General features: G+C 40.1%; 1 non-coding gene across 1 annotated transcript; it reads left to right on the forward strand.

The window, feature by feature from the left end:
• Nucleotides 1-6,317: 6,317 nt before the first annotated feature.
• On the forward strand, nt 6,318-6,424 carry LOC120857170. The gene has a single exon (XR_005719627.1). It is a non-coding gene; the product is annotated as a U6 spliceosomal RNA (small nuclear RNA).
• The last annotated feature ends 8,673 nt before the right edge of the window (nt 6,425-15,097 follow it).

Genomic DNA, 15,097 nt, shown 5'->3' on the forward strand with positions numbered 1-15,097 from the left:
TTGGTCGCTGCCCCTGACCTCGGGTGTAGGGTAGCTCCTCCCGGCCGCCACCTCTGACCTTGGACGTGGGATAGCTCCTTTTGGATGTTCCTGCACTGTCGTAGCCTGGCACTCTCAGCTGCTGCCCCTGACCTTGAACGTGGGGTAGCTCCTCTCAGCCACGCTTGTGTGCCGTTGCAGCCACCTGCGCTTGTGCGCCATCACAGCAGCCTTTCTGTGTCCAGTTCTTTCATCTCCTTAGGTAAGTTTATTCCTAGATATTTAATTCTTTTTGTTGCAATGGTGAATGGGATTGATCCCTTAGTTGCTCTTTATGGTTTTTCATTGTTAGTATATAGAAATGCAAGTTATTTCTGTGTATTGATTTTGTATCCTGCAATTTTGCTAAGTTCACTGATTCAGTTCAATTCAGTTCAGTCACTCAATCGTGTCCAAGTCTTTGTGACCCCATGAATCACAGCACGCCAGGCCTCCCTGTCCATCACCAACTCCCGGAGTTCACTCAAACTCACGTCCATCGAGTCCGTGATGCCATCCAGCCATCTCATCCTCTGTCGTCCCCTTCTCCTCCTGCCCCCAATCCCTCCCAGCATCAGAGTCTTTTCCAATGAGTCATCTCTTCGCATGAGGTGGCCAAAGTACTGTAGCTTCAGCTTTAGCATCATTCCTTCCAAAGAGCACCCAGGGCTGATCTTCTTTAGAATGGACTGGTTGGATCTCCTTGCAGTCCAAGGGACTCTCAAGAGTCTTCTCCAACACCACAGTTCAAAAGCATCAATTCTTTGGCGCTTAGCCTTCTTCACAGTCCAACTCTCACATCCATACATGACTACTGGAAAAACCATAGCCTTGACTAGATGGACCCTAGTCGGCAAAGTAATGTCTCTGTTTTTGAATATGCTGTCTAGGTTGATCATAACTTTTCTTCCAAGGAGGAAGCGTCTTTTAATTTCATGGCTGCAGTCACCATCTGCATTGATTTTGAAGCCCCCCAAAATAAAGTCTGACACTGTTTCCACTGTTTCCCCATCTATTTGCCATGAAGTGATGGGACCAGATGCCATGATCTTAGTTTTCTGAACATTGAGCTTTAAGCCAACTTTTTCACTCTCCTCTTTCACTTGATTAGTTCTAGTAATTTTCTGATACTCTTTTTAGGGTTTTCTGTGTACAGTATCATGTCATCTGCAAATGGTGAGACCTTTACTTGTTCTTTTCTGATCTGGATTCCTTTTATTTCTTTTTCTTCTCTGATTATTGTAGCTAGGACTTCCAGAACTATGTTTAATAATAGTGGTGAAAGTGGACACCCTTGTCTTGTTTCTGATCTTAGGGGGAATGTTTTCAGTTTTTCACCATTGAGAATAATGTTTGCTGTAGGCTTATCATATATGGCCTTTACTATGTTGAGGTAGGTTCCTTCTATGCCCATTGTTTTGACGAGTTTTAATCATAAATAGGTGCTGAATTTTGTCAAAGGCATTTTCTACATCTATTGAGATGATCGTATGGTTTTTATCTTTCAATTTGTTAATATGGTGTATCACATTGTTTGATTTCTATATATTGAAGAATCCTTGTATCCCTGGAATAAACCCAACTTGGTCATGGTGCATGAGCTTTGCATGAGCTTTTTGATGTGTTGCTGAATTCTGCTAAAATTTTTTTGAGGATTTTTGCATCTCTGTTCATCAGTGATATTGGCCTGTAGTTGTCTTTTTTGTGTTGTCTTTGTCTGGTTTTGGTATCAGGGTGATGGTGGCTTCATAGAATGAATTTGGAAATGTTCCTTCCTCTGAAATTTTTTGAAAGAGTTTTTAGAAGGATAGGCATTAACTCTTCTCTAAATGTTTGATAGAATTCTCCTGTGAAGCCATCTGGTTCTGGGCTTTTGTTTTTTGAGAGTTTTGATCACAGCTTCAATTTCAGTTTTTGTACTTGGGTTGTTCATAATTTCTATTTCTTCCTGGTTCAGTCTTGGAAGGTTGAACTTTTCTAAGAATCTGTCCATTTCTTCCAGGTTATCTATTTTATTGCCATATATTTGTTCATAATAGTCTCTTATAATCCTTTGTATTTTCTGCATTAGCTATTGTAACCTCTCTTTTTTCATTTATAATTTTGTTGATTTGATTCTTCTCTCTTTTTTTCCTTGATGAGTCTGGCAAAGGGTTTGTCAATCTTTTTTATCTTCTCAAAGAACCAGCTTTTTGTTTTATTTATCTTTACTATTGTTTCTTTCATTTCTTTTTCATTTATTTCTGCTCAGATCTTTATGATTTCTTTCCTTCTACTAATTTTGGGGTTTTCTTCTTCTTTTTCCAGTTGTTTTAGGTGTAAAGTTAGGTTGTTTATTCGATGTTTTTCTTGTTTCCTGAGGTAGGATTGTATTGCTATAAACTTCCCTCTTAGAACTGCTTTTGCTGCACCCCATAGGTTTTGAGTTGTCCTGTTCTCATTGTCATTTGTTTCTATAAATTTTTTAATTTCCCTTTTGATTTCTTCAGTAACCTGTTGGTTATTTAGAAAAGCATTGTTTAATCTCCATGTGTTTGTGTTTCTTGCAGTTTTTTCTTGTAATTGATATCTAGTCTCATAGCATTGTGGTCAGAGAAGATGTTTGATGTGATTTCAATTTTCTTAAATTTACTGAAGTTTGATTTGTGACCCAACATGTCGTCTATCCTGGGGAATGTCTCATGTGCACTTGAAAAGAAGGTGTATTCTTCCGCATTTGGATGGAATGTCCTGAAGATATCAATGAGATCCATCTCACCTAATGTATCATTTAAGACTTGTGTTTTCTTATTAATTTTCTGTTTTGATAATCTGTTCATTGGTGTGAATGGGGTGTTAAAGTATCCTACTATTATTGTGCTACTGTCAATTTCTCCTTATATGTTTGTTAGTGTTTGTCTTATGTATTGAGGTGCTCCTATGTTGGGTGTATAGATATTTACAATTATTATGTCTTCCTCTTGGGTTGATCCCTTGATCGTTAGGTAGTGCCCTTCCTTATTTCTTGTAATATTCTTTATTTTAAGATCTATTTTGTCCGATATGAGGATTGCTACTCCAGCTTTTTTTTGCTTCCCATTTGCATGGAATATATTTTTCCATCCTCACGCTTTCAGTCTATATGTGTCTTGAGGTCTGAAGTGGGTTTCTTGTAAACAGCATATATGGTTCTTCTTTTTGTATCCATTCAGCTAGTCTGGGTCTTTTGGTTGGAGCATTTAATCCATTTACATTTAAATTAATTATTGATATATATGTCCTTATTGCCACTTTCTAATTGTTTGGGGTTGATTTTGTAGATCTTTTTTCTTCTGTTGTATTTCTTGACTATCAGTTCAGTTCAGTTCAGTCGCTCAGTCGTGTCCGACTCTTTGCGACCCCATGAATCACAGCACGTCAGGCCTCCCTGTCCATCACCAACTCCCAGAGTTCACTCAGACTCATGTCCATCGAGTCAGTGATGGCATCCAGCCATCTCATCCTCTGTCGTCCCCTTCTCCTCCTGCCCCCAATCCCTCCCAGCATCAGAGTCTTTTCCAATGAGTCAACTCTTCGCATGAGGTGGCCAAAGTACTGGAGCTTCAGATTTAGCATCATTCCTTCCAAAGAAATCCAAGGATTGATCTCCTTCAGAATGGACTGGTTGGATCTCCTTGCAGTCCAAGGGACTCTCAAGAGTCTTTTCCAACACCATAATTCAAAAGCATCAATTCTTCGGCACTCAGCCTTCTTCACAGTCCAACTCTCACATCCATACATGACTACTGGAAAAACCATAGCCTTGACTAGACAGACCTTAGTTGGCAAAGTAATGTCTCTGCTTTTGAATATATTATCTAGGTTGGTCATAACTCTTCTTCCAAGGAGTAGGGTCTTTTAATTTCATGGCTGCAATCACCATCTGCAGTGATTTTGGAGCCCCCCAAAATAAAGTCTGACACTGTTTATACTGTTTCCCCATCTATTTGCCATGAAGTGATGGGACCAGATGCCATGATCTTCGTTTTCTGAATGTTGAGCTTTAAGCCAACTTTTTCACTCTCCTCTTTCACTTTCATCAAGAGGCTTTTTAGTTCCTCTTCACTTTCTGCCATAAGGGTGGTGTCATCTGCATATCTGAGGTTATTGATATTTCTCCTGGCAATCTTGATTCCAGCTTATGTTTCTTCCAGTCCAGCGTTTCTCATGATGTACTCTGCATATAAGTTAAATAGGCAGGGTGACAATATACAGCCTTGACATACTCCTTTTCCTATTTGGAACCAGTCTGTTGTTCCATGTCCAGTTCTAACTGTTGCTTCCTGACCTTCATACAGATTTCTCTTGATTATACGAGTCCATTTAACATTTGTTGTAAAGCTGGTTTGGTGGTATTGAATTCGCTTAACTTTTGCTTGTCTGAAAAGCTTTTTATTTCTCCGTCAATTTTGAATGAGATCCTTGCTGGGTACAGTAATCTTGGTTGTAGATTTTTCCCTTTCTGTACTTTAAATATATCTTGCCATTCCCTTATGGCCTGCAGAGTTTCTGCTGAAAGATCAGTTGTTAAGTGTATGGGGTTTCCCTTTTGTTACTTGTTGCTTCTCCCTTGCTGCTTTTAATATTCTTTTTTTGTGTTTAGTCCTTGTTATTTTGATTAGTATGTGTCTTGGCATGTTTCTTCTTGAGATTATCCTGTATAGGACTCTTTGTGCCTCTTGGATTTGATCGGCTATTTCCTTTCCCATGTTGGGGAAATTTTGAACTATAATCTCTTCAAAAATTTTCTCATACACTTTCTTTTTCTCTTCTTCTTCTGGGACCCCTATAATTTGAATGTTGGTGCATTTGATATGATCCCAGAGGTCTCTGAGACTGTCCTCAGCTCTTTTCATTCTTTTTACTTTATTCTGCTCTTCAGAAGTTATTTCTACCATTTTATCTTCCAGCTCACTGATTTGTTCTCCTGCTTCAGATATTCTGCTATTGATTACTTCTAGAGTATTTTTAATTTCAATAATTTTGTTTTGCTTGTCTCTGTATGTTTATTCTTTAATTCTTCTAGGTCTTTGTTAATTGATTCTTGCATTTTCTCCATTTTGTTTTCAAGGTTTTTGATCATCTTTACTATCATTATTCTGATTTTTTAAAGGTAATTTTCCTATTTCCTCTTCATTTATTTGGACTTCTGTGTTTCTAGATGTTCCTTCATTTGTGAAGTATTTCTCTGCCTTTTCATTTTTTCTTTTTTAAGTTATTGTGTTTGAGGTCTCCTTTTCCCAGGCTTCAAAGAAAGTTGAATTCTTTCCTTGCAGAAGGTTGAATTCTTTCTTCCTTTTGGTTTCTGCCCTCCTAAGGTTGGCCCAGTGGCTTGTGTGAGCTTTATATAGGGTGAGATTTGTGCTGAGTTTTTGTTTGCCTGTTTGTTTTTCCTCTGATGGGCAAGGCTGAGTGAGGTGGTACTCCTGTCTGTTGATGATTTGGTTTGTATTTTTCTTTTGTTTGTTATTTAGATGAGGCGTCCTGCACAGGGTGCTACTGCTGGTTAGGTGATGCCGGGTCTTGTAATCAAGGGGTATCCTTGTGTGAGTTCTCACTATTTGATCCTCTCTAGTGTTAGTTCTCTGGTAGTCTAGGGTCTTGGAGTCAGTGCTCCCACTCCAAAGGCTTAGGGTTTGATCTCTGGTCAGGAATGAAGATTCCACAAGTGGTTTGTTATGTTATTAAGGGAGAGTAAAGCAAATATCCAAAAATGAAAAACCAAAGATGAACCCCAGATCAATAGCAGTTACAAAATCAGGCAAATAATAATTAAAATAACGGAATATACACATATACATATACACCCATGAGCGAAGTGAAAACAGTTGAACAAAAATAAAGTACAGTGGATTGATCCAGTGAACAAAGGAAATCAAAATTTATGTTTACCAGTTAAGAACAAAACTAACTTAAACACAGACTGGAAAACAAAACTAAAGCAAGGTGCCAAGTGGGGGAATAAAGCAATGAAAACAAAACTAACAAATATGTTGAGAGGAAATGAAAGAAAGAATAGACATGCAAATTTAAATATAGGTAGATGAAGAAGATTTATATACATTAAAGATTAACTGCAAGGAGAAAAGAACAGTAGGAAAGGCAAATGAAGGAATAACTGTAGAAAAATATTATACATTAAAAAATTAAAATTAAAAAAAGAGAAAAAAAAAAAAAACAGAAGAAGAAAGAAAAAAGGGGGAAAAAAGGAAAACTCCACACAACTCCAAAAACCCAACATAGAGGCAGAGGTTTATAACAATAATAGAAAGTGTGATTGAGTGCTCACTTCAGCAGCACATATACTAAAATTGGAATGATACAGAGAAGATTAGCATGGCCCCTGTGCAAGGATGACACACAAATTCGTGAAGCATTCCATATTTTTACTAGAACACTTTCTAACACCATACACAAAAATAAACTCAAAATGGACTAAAGATCTAAATTTAAGACCAGAAACTATAAAACTCCTAGAGGAGAACATAGGCAAAACACTTTCTGACATAAATCACAGCAGGATCCTCTATGACCCACCTCCCAGAATACTGGAAATAAAAGCAAAAATAAACAAATGGGATCTAATTAAAATTAAAAGCTTCTGCACAACAAAGGAAACTCTAAGCAAGGTGAAAAGACAGCCTTCAGAATGGGAGAAAATAATAGAAAATGAAGCAACTGACAAACAACTAATCTAAAAAATATACAAGCAACTCTTGCAGCTCAATTCCAGAAAAATAAACAACCCAATCAAAAAAATGGGCCAAAGAACTAGACATTTCTCTAAAGAAGACATACAGATGGCTAACAAACATGAAAAGATGCTCAACATCACTCATTATCAGAGAAATGCAAATCAAGACCACAATGAGGTACCATTTCACACCAGTCAGAATGGCTGTGATCCAAAAGTCTACAAGCAATAAATGCTGGAAAGGGTTTGGAGAAAAGGGAACCCTCTTACACTGCTGGTGCGAATGCAAACTAGTACAGCCACTATGGAGAACAGTGTGGAGATTCCTTAAAAAACTGGAAATAGAACTGCCTTATGACCCAGCAATCTCATTGCTGGGCATACACACCAAGGAAACCAGAATTGAAAGAGACACGTGTACCCCAATGTTCATCGCAGCACTGTTTATAATAGCCAGGACATGGAAGCAACGTAGATGTCCATCAGCAGATGAATGGATAAGAAAGCTGTGGTACGTATACACAATGGAGTATTACTCAGCCATTAAAAAGAATACATTTGAATCAGTTCTAATGAGGTGGATGAAACTGGAGCCAATTATACAGAGTGAAGTATGCCAGAAAGAAAAACACCAATACAGTATACTAACACATATATATGGAATTTAGAAAGATGGTAATGATAACCCTGTATGTGAGACAGCAAAAGAGACACAGATGTATAGAACAGACTTTTGGACTCTGTGGGAGAGGGGGAGGGTGGGATGATTTGGGAGAATGGTATTGAAACATGTATAATATCATGTAAGAAATGAATCGCCAGTCTAGGTTCGATGCAGGATACAGGATGCTTGGGGCTGGTGCACTGGGATGACCCAGAGAGATGGTATGGGGAGGGAGGTGGGAGTGGGGTTCAGGATTGGGAACTCAGGTACACCCGTGGTGGATTCATGTTGATGTATGGCAAAACCAGTAGAGTATTATAAGTAAAATAAAGTAAAAATTTTTTTAAGGCAAAAAAAAAAAAAAAGAAAGTGTGACTGAATATACACATATACATATACACCCATAAGCAAAATCAAAACAGTCCAACAAAAATTAAGTACAATACATTGACCTGGAGAACAAAGGAAACCAAAAATTATATATGAGAACAAAATTAATTAAAGCACAAACAGGAAAACAGAACTAAAGCAAGATGCCTACTGGGGAATAAAGCAATGAAAATAAAACTAGCAAATATGTTAGAGGGAAGGAGAGAAAGGAAAAAAAAGAATAGACATACAAAGTTAAATAGAGGTAGATAAAAAAGATTTATATACGTTAAAGATTAACTGCAAGGGGAAAAGAACAGTAGGAAAAACAAACAAAGGAATAAATGTAGAAAAAAATAATATAGGTTTAAAAATTAAAATTAAAAAAAGAGAAAAAAAAGAAGAAGAAGAAAACTTCACAGAACTGCAAAAGCCCAATGTAGAGGCAGAGGTTTATGACAACAATAAAAAATGTGACTGAGGAAAAAGAAAAAAAAATATCAAAAGCTTAATTGGATTTCTTAGTGCCAATAAAATTGACAACTACAGTGGAGGTGGGGGGAGAAAAAGAAAAAAATCCAAGAGAATCTACAGGACAAGTCAAAAATAAGAATAATAAATGTTTTTCTTGAGTCATTGCTGTCAGAGTCCTTTCAAGCGCTGGGAGTCACAATCCACCTTACCTCCCTAGGATGCCCTCCAACACTGTGCTGATCTCTGGACCTGCTGTGGGGGCACCTCAGATTCTAATCTGGTCCCACTCCTGTGTGTTCTTGTCTCCAACATCCACAGCTATCACAGCTAGTGCGTTTTCTTTTGTGGGAGCTCTCAATGTCCTTTTATATATTCCACAGACACACAGTCTGCCTAGTTGATTGTATGGATTCAATCTGCAGCTTGTACAGCTAGTCAGAAGGTTTGGGGTCTTCTTCCTTAGCCACACTGCCCCTGGGTTTCAATTGTGGTTTTATTTCCACCTCTGCATGTGGGTCATTCACTGGGGTTTAGCTCCTGAGGCTGGCCTGAAGGGCTTGGGTTTGCCCCTGTGAGGGCCAGATATAGAGATTGTGCAGCTGCTTGGATTGCAGGAGTTCTGGCAGCAACAGTTAGTCAGGGGGCTTGGCAGCTAGGGTAGTAGGAAATATAGTGCTCTAGAAGGGTTTGGCAATCCATGTTGGCTGACATGCTCCAGTATTCTTGCCTGGAGAACCCCCTCTTTGACAGAGAAGCCTGACAGGCCACAGTCTACAGGGTTGCAAAGAGTGGGACACTACTGAAGAGACCCTGCGCACATAAACACAAGGCTTTTTTTTTTTTGCCTGTGGCAGCTTTGCCCCAGTGAGAGTTGAGCGTGAAGGTGGTGCAACAGCTTGGCTTGCGGGAACCCTGGCGGGGCCAAGTGTGCAAGGACACAGACTGCCTCCACAGCAGGAGTTATGGCCCTATCAGAGTCTCTTTTTGAGCCTCTTGTAGCCAGCGATCAGAAGGCTTCTTTGGCCAGTCTTTCTCCGTAGCTCTGCCCATTCAGGCACTTAGAGGGATCCCTTGCCTGGGGTCCTTCTCTGTTGCCCCATGCATCAGGCACATAGAGAGGGGCCCCCCTGACTGGGGTCCTACTCTGTAGATTGGTGGATCAGGCTCTTAAAGGGGCATCCTGAGTGGGGTCCTACTCTGTAGTTCAATGCGTCAGGCATTTGATGGGCCAGCCTCTCTACTGTTCAGCTGCCAATGCTGGCATGTGTAGAGAGAGAGGCTATGGTGATGGCTCCATCCCCTACACGTGACTCAGCAGTATCACCTTGCTTCTCTATAGGCATTTTCCACCATGATCTCCTCCCTCACATCCCCTCTATCTGTCTCTCTGCAGTCAACAGCAGCCCTCACCCTGGGGTTGCTCCATAATCCCTAAACTCAAGCTCCCAGATGCTGCCCCTTCCAGGAGACCCGTGTTCCTGCCAGGCATATGTATGGCTGTGGCAAGGACTGTCTGATTCTTACTCCATTTGGGCTGCCACAGGTCAGCTGTTTCACTCTTAGCCTTAACTATTTCTTCTCTGGCTCAGACAATTGCCCTGTTGTGGGGATCAGACCCTTGCTTCAGTTCCCCCAAGCCTCTGAAGGCAAATCCAGTCCTACTAACACTCCTGTTTCTCCCCCTAGTTCCTTTGGTTCCTAGTTTTGCGTGGTTCTGTATACTCTTTGCCACTGGTCAAGTACTCCTGTCTGCTCTCTGCTGGTGTTCTGCATGCACTTCTGTGTCTGAAGGTGTATTCCTGATATATCTGTGGAGATAAATATAATCCATGTCCACCTACTTCTACACTATCTTTTTCTCCCAAGTGGTATTTCTGAGCTAGATGGTGGAAGGAAGTCTCAGTAATGACACCTGGTAGGTGAAGTACCAAATTCAGGGTGGATTTTTTCTGGATGCTGTAGTCTGAGTGAGTGTAGCCACCCTCCAACTGTTTGCCCATGAAAGTCAGAAGCTGCTGGCTCTGTGGCTCCCTGTCTTGAATTTTGCCTTTGACATTCCCCTGATGCCTTTGACAGGGTTGCTGGGTTCAACTTCAAGAGCAAAGGCCCCATCAGGGTCTCACAAAGATCTGCATCTCTACATCTTCTGATTGGCTACCTCGTTGAAGAGAAAGAGCTAAACCTACAATCTTTGTGACCCACATGCTTTATAATGTTTTCTCTCTCCATTGAGAACAATAACTGTGGGGAAAAAAACAGAAGCAAGGAAGGAAAAATTTCAGACTGTAAGCTTAGTTTTCAGGCAGGTATTCGAGCAGAGAGTACAGAGGAAATTTGAGAATCTGGGCATTTATTTGATTCAAAAGGGTTGTTAGGTATTGTAACATCAGGAGTGAAATCACAGGGGAGAGACAGAGGGAGCATGTTAATCTGCTTCTGGAAGGGACCATTGAAATCATGTGCTGCAAACACATGAGCTAGGAAGCCAGAGGGATTAAGCAACTTTCCCAGCCTCCTCAGTGTGTTAGTGGTAGAGCTCACACTAGATTTCTCCTGACTGCCAGGCCCAGGATGTATTCTCATCCATTATACCCTGGACTTGGGTTCAGGGTTGTATCTGCCTTTTGCTCTCTTCCCTCACTCTACTCCCATCTCCACTGTAGTCTTACTCCTTAAAGTCCTTTGAGGGATAGGGGAAGCATACCCCTGCTCTAGAATCATAGGCTGGGGTCTGCCCTTGCTGTTGAAAAAAGGCCAGAATGAAAGAATATTAATAACCCTGTAGAGCCTTCTAGGAATCCACAGTGGGGTTGGGAGACTTTCAAAGAAACCAGCTGAACTAGCACAAAGATCCATGAGCATTCCTGAACTCCCCTGAGAGCTTTATGATCCAAGAGTAAGAAGTTAGGACCTCAGTGCCATTCTACAGATTGGGAACCCAAAACAAACTACAGATGAGTCTGTGTCCAGATCCACAGGCACCAGCAAAGCACTTCATATGCTGCACTGCTAGAACTCGCTAGCTCACCTGTTTTAAGAGAGAGAGAGATGCTTTGAGCATTCTGAAACATAGCTTGGGAGACACAGAAGAAACTGACGATTGTCCGAGAGGGCTAGGCTACAAGATGAGAGAAACCATACTTACTTTTCAAGGTGTGCACATGCCTCAGTGTTCATTCACACAGCTACAAGTTTCACAGCAACCCCCTCAGACTGCAGTAAGACTAAACTGAATCCACCCTGCAATTCCTAGTGCTTGTGCGTCTGGCAGGGTGTCTGGACAGCTTTCTACAAGATGTGACTTGAAGGAGATCAGAACATCCCTACCCAAAAGTGTATCTTCGTGCCAGCCAGTCTTGTATACAGAATACTCATGATAGTTAGTCTTCATAAAATTCACTCATTTGGTATTCAGTGACTGTTTAGCCATGGGGCCTATTTTGCATAGGAAGTAGATTTTAGGTGTGATATGAAGTTGACATAGGTTTGCCTGATGTTCTTAAGGAGCATTAAGTCAAGTATGGGAGATAAGGCCGATGTGCAGTATTCTATAATGACAATTATAATTGGTGGGGTGTTTATTGTGCACTTGATTTTTTACATATATTTTGTTTAATGTTAAGAGCTGCCTTGAAATGTAAGCATTTATAATCCACTTTTACAAATTAGGAAACTGAGATTAAGGAATCTTCCCATTTCCCCCTATCTAGAAAGTGTTATTATAGAAAGGATTTGAACCTCAGTCTGTGTGGCCCTTCCGTTAGTCCACGCTTCTTCCTGAATGTCCATAAAAATAAGCAATGAGTTCTCTGAATGGTATAAAGAAACTGCCAGGGAGCAGAGATGAAGAAGGTTCTCACTTCCAGCTGGGACGTTTGGGGAAGGTATCATGGCAAAATGCATTTGAGCTTTAATGATGGCAAATTTAACAGAAGGAATAGACTCTATATTCTAGGCAGTGGGAATGGCTTCAGAAATAGCATGATGAGGCTGGTTTGGATCATGGATAATAGTATAATATACAAGGTGTATACTAAGGGGCTCACAGGAGGCAAGGCTGGAAAGGTGAGTTGAGGCCAGATTGTGGAGTCTTGCTGACAGGTGAAGAAGCAAAGTCTCTCTTTATGAGGCAATGGGAGCCTCTGAAGCCCTCCTCTCAGGTCCGTTTAAAAGGAAAATGAGGCTATAGTACAGTCATACCTCATTTTATTGCACTTTGCTTTATTTCACTTTGCAAGTATTGCATTTTTTACAAGTTGAAGGTTTGTAGCAACCCTGTGTTGGGCAAGTTTATCGACACCATTTTTCCAAAAGCATTAAAAAAATTTTTTTTTCTCTGTCTTACATTTTAACAATTCTCCCAGTATTTCAAAAATTTTAATTCCTATTTTATTTGTCATAGTAATCTGTGATCAGTGATCTTTGCTGCCAATTCTGTAATTGTTTTAGGATGCCATGAACTGTGCCCATAGAAGACAGAAAACTTAATAAATGTTGTATGTATTCTGATTACTCCATTGACTGACTGTTCTGCCATCTCTTTATTTCTCTCCTCTTGCCACCTCCCCCATTCCCCGAGGCACAACAATATTGATATTAGGCTAATTAATAACCCTGCAATGGTCTCCAAGAGTTTAAGTGAAAGGAAGAGTCTCTCACTTTAAATCAAAAGCTAGAAATGATTAAGCTTAGTGAGTAAGGCATGCCAAATGCTGAGACAGGCTGAAATCTAGGCCTCTTGGACCAAACAGCCAAATTGTGAATGCAAGGAAGAGATTAAAAGTGCTTCTCCACTGAAGATATGAATGATAAGAAGCCAAAACAACCTTCTTGCTGACAAGGAGAATGGTATAGAGGTCCAGATAAAAGATCAGACAAACTAGCCACAATCCTTTATGCCAAAGCCTAATCCAGAGCAAGACCCTAACTCTTCTTAATTTTATGAAGGATGAGAGAGTTGTAAAAACTGCAGAAGTCTGAGGCTAGCAGAGGCTGGTTCATGAGGGTTAAGGAAAGAAATCTTCTCCATCCCATAAAGGAGATGCAAGGAGAAGCTGCAAGTTCTAACAAAGAAGCTGCAAAAAGTTATACAAAAGATCTAGCTAAGATAATTAATGAAGATGAATACACAAAATGGTAGATTTTCAGTGCAGATAAAGCAGCCTTATATTGGGAAGAGATGTCATCTATGACTTATAGTTTGAGAAGAAAGTCAGTGCCTGCTCCACAGCTTCAGAAGACAAGCTGACTCTCTTGTTAGGGGCTAACATTGCTGGTGACATTAAGTTAAAGCCAATGCTCAGTTAACCATTCAGAAAATCCAAAGATTCTTAAAAATTATATAAATCTACTCTGCCTGTGCTCTATAATAAGGCCTAGGTGAGAGCACACCTGTTATAACATGATTTACTGAATTCTTTCAACATGCTGTTGAGATCCACTGTTCAGAAAGGAAGATTTCTTTCAAAATACTAATATTACTGCTCATTAACAATGTACCTCCTCACCAAGAGCTCTGATGGAGATATACAATGGGATTAGCCCCATTTTTATGCCTGTTACCACAGCACCTATTCTGTAGGCAGTGGATCAAGGAGTAATTTCAACTTACTACTTAAGAAATACATTTTAAAGGCTCTAACTGCCATAGATAGTAATTCCTCTCATGGATCTGAGCAAAGTAAATTAAAAACCTTCTGGAAAGGATTCAATATTTAGATACCATTAAGATCATTGAGGAAGAGGTAAAAATATCAAATTAACAGCCATTTAGAAGAAGTTAATTTCAACCCTCATGGATGATTTTGATAAACTCAAGACTTCAGTGGAGAAAGTAAGTACAGATGTGGTAGAAATAACAAAAGAATTGGAATTAGGATTGGAGCCTAAATATGTGACTGAATTGCTGCAATCTCATAAAATGTGAATGGATGAGGAGTTGCTTCTTATGGATAAGCAAAGAAAGTGGTTTCTTGATATAGAATCTATCCTTGATGAAGATGTTATGAAGATTGTTAAATTTAGTTGATAAAGCAGTGGCAGGATTTCACTATATTGACTGTTAGGTAGTTAGAATAGGAAAAAGGAGTCCATAATGGTGGTGGCCAAAAGACAAAGAAAGGAAAAAGCCCATGAAAATAGAACAGAGGAAGGTCCAAGGACCGGGCTGAGAACCTCAGGTAAAACAAACAGCCCTCCTGGCTAGCCCAGTTTACATAGGGCAGGCTCATGGGGAGGAGAAAAAACATATAAAAAGAGGAGCCAAAATTGAGCAGGGGGACCTCTCTTCTTTTGGGTCGGCCTGTCCTCAGGCCTCAAGGATGTATTTTCCTTTGCTTGCCAAATAAAATTGAGCTGTAACACTGGTCTGTCCATCAGTTCAAATTTTTGCTGCAGTGAGACAGAACTGAGGAAATTACAAACTCCCCTGACAACTCTAATTTTGAAAGAAGCCCTACCATGGGTAAAATGCTACCAAACATCCCTGCATGCAGCAGAGAAATCGTTCATGAAAAGAAGAGTCAATTGATGCAGCATATTTCATTGTTGTCTTATACTAAGAAATTGCCACAGCCACCCCAGCCTTCAGCAATCACCACCCTGAGGAATCAGTAGCCATAAATATCAAGGCAAGGCCCTCCACCAGCAAAGATTAAGACTCTCTGAAAGCTCAGATGATGATTAGGCTTTTTAATTTTGTGATAAAGTATTTTTTAAAATTATTTATTTATTGGCTTTGTTGGGTCTTTGTCGCTGCATGTGGGCTTTCTCTAGTTGTGGCGAGCAAGGGCCACTCTCTAGTTGCTGTGCATGGGCCTCTCATTTCAGTGGCTTCTCTTGTTGTGGAGTACAGTCTCTAG

This window comes from Oryx dammah, unplaced genomic scaffold (genome assembly GCF_014754425.2).
Source record: "Oryx dammah isolate SB20612 unplaced genomic scaffold, SCBI_Odam_1.1 HiC_scaffold_28, whole genome shotgun sequence".
Lineage (NCBI taxonomy): Eukaryota > Metazoa > Chordata > Mammalia > Artiodactyla > Bovidae > Oryx > Oryx dammah.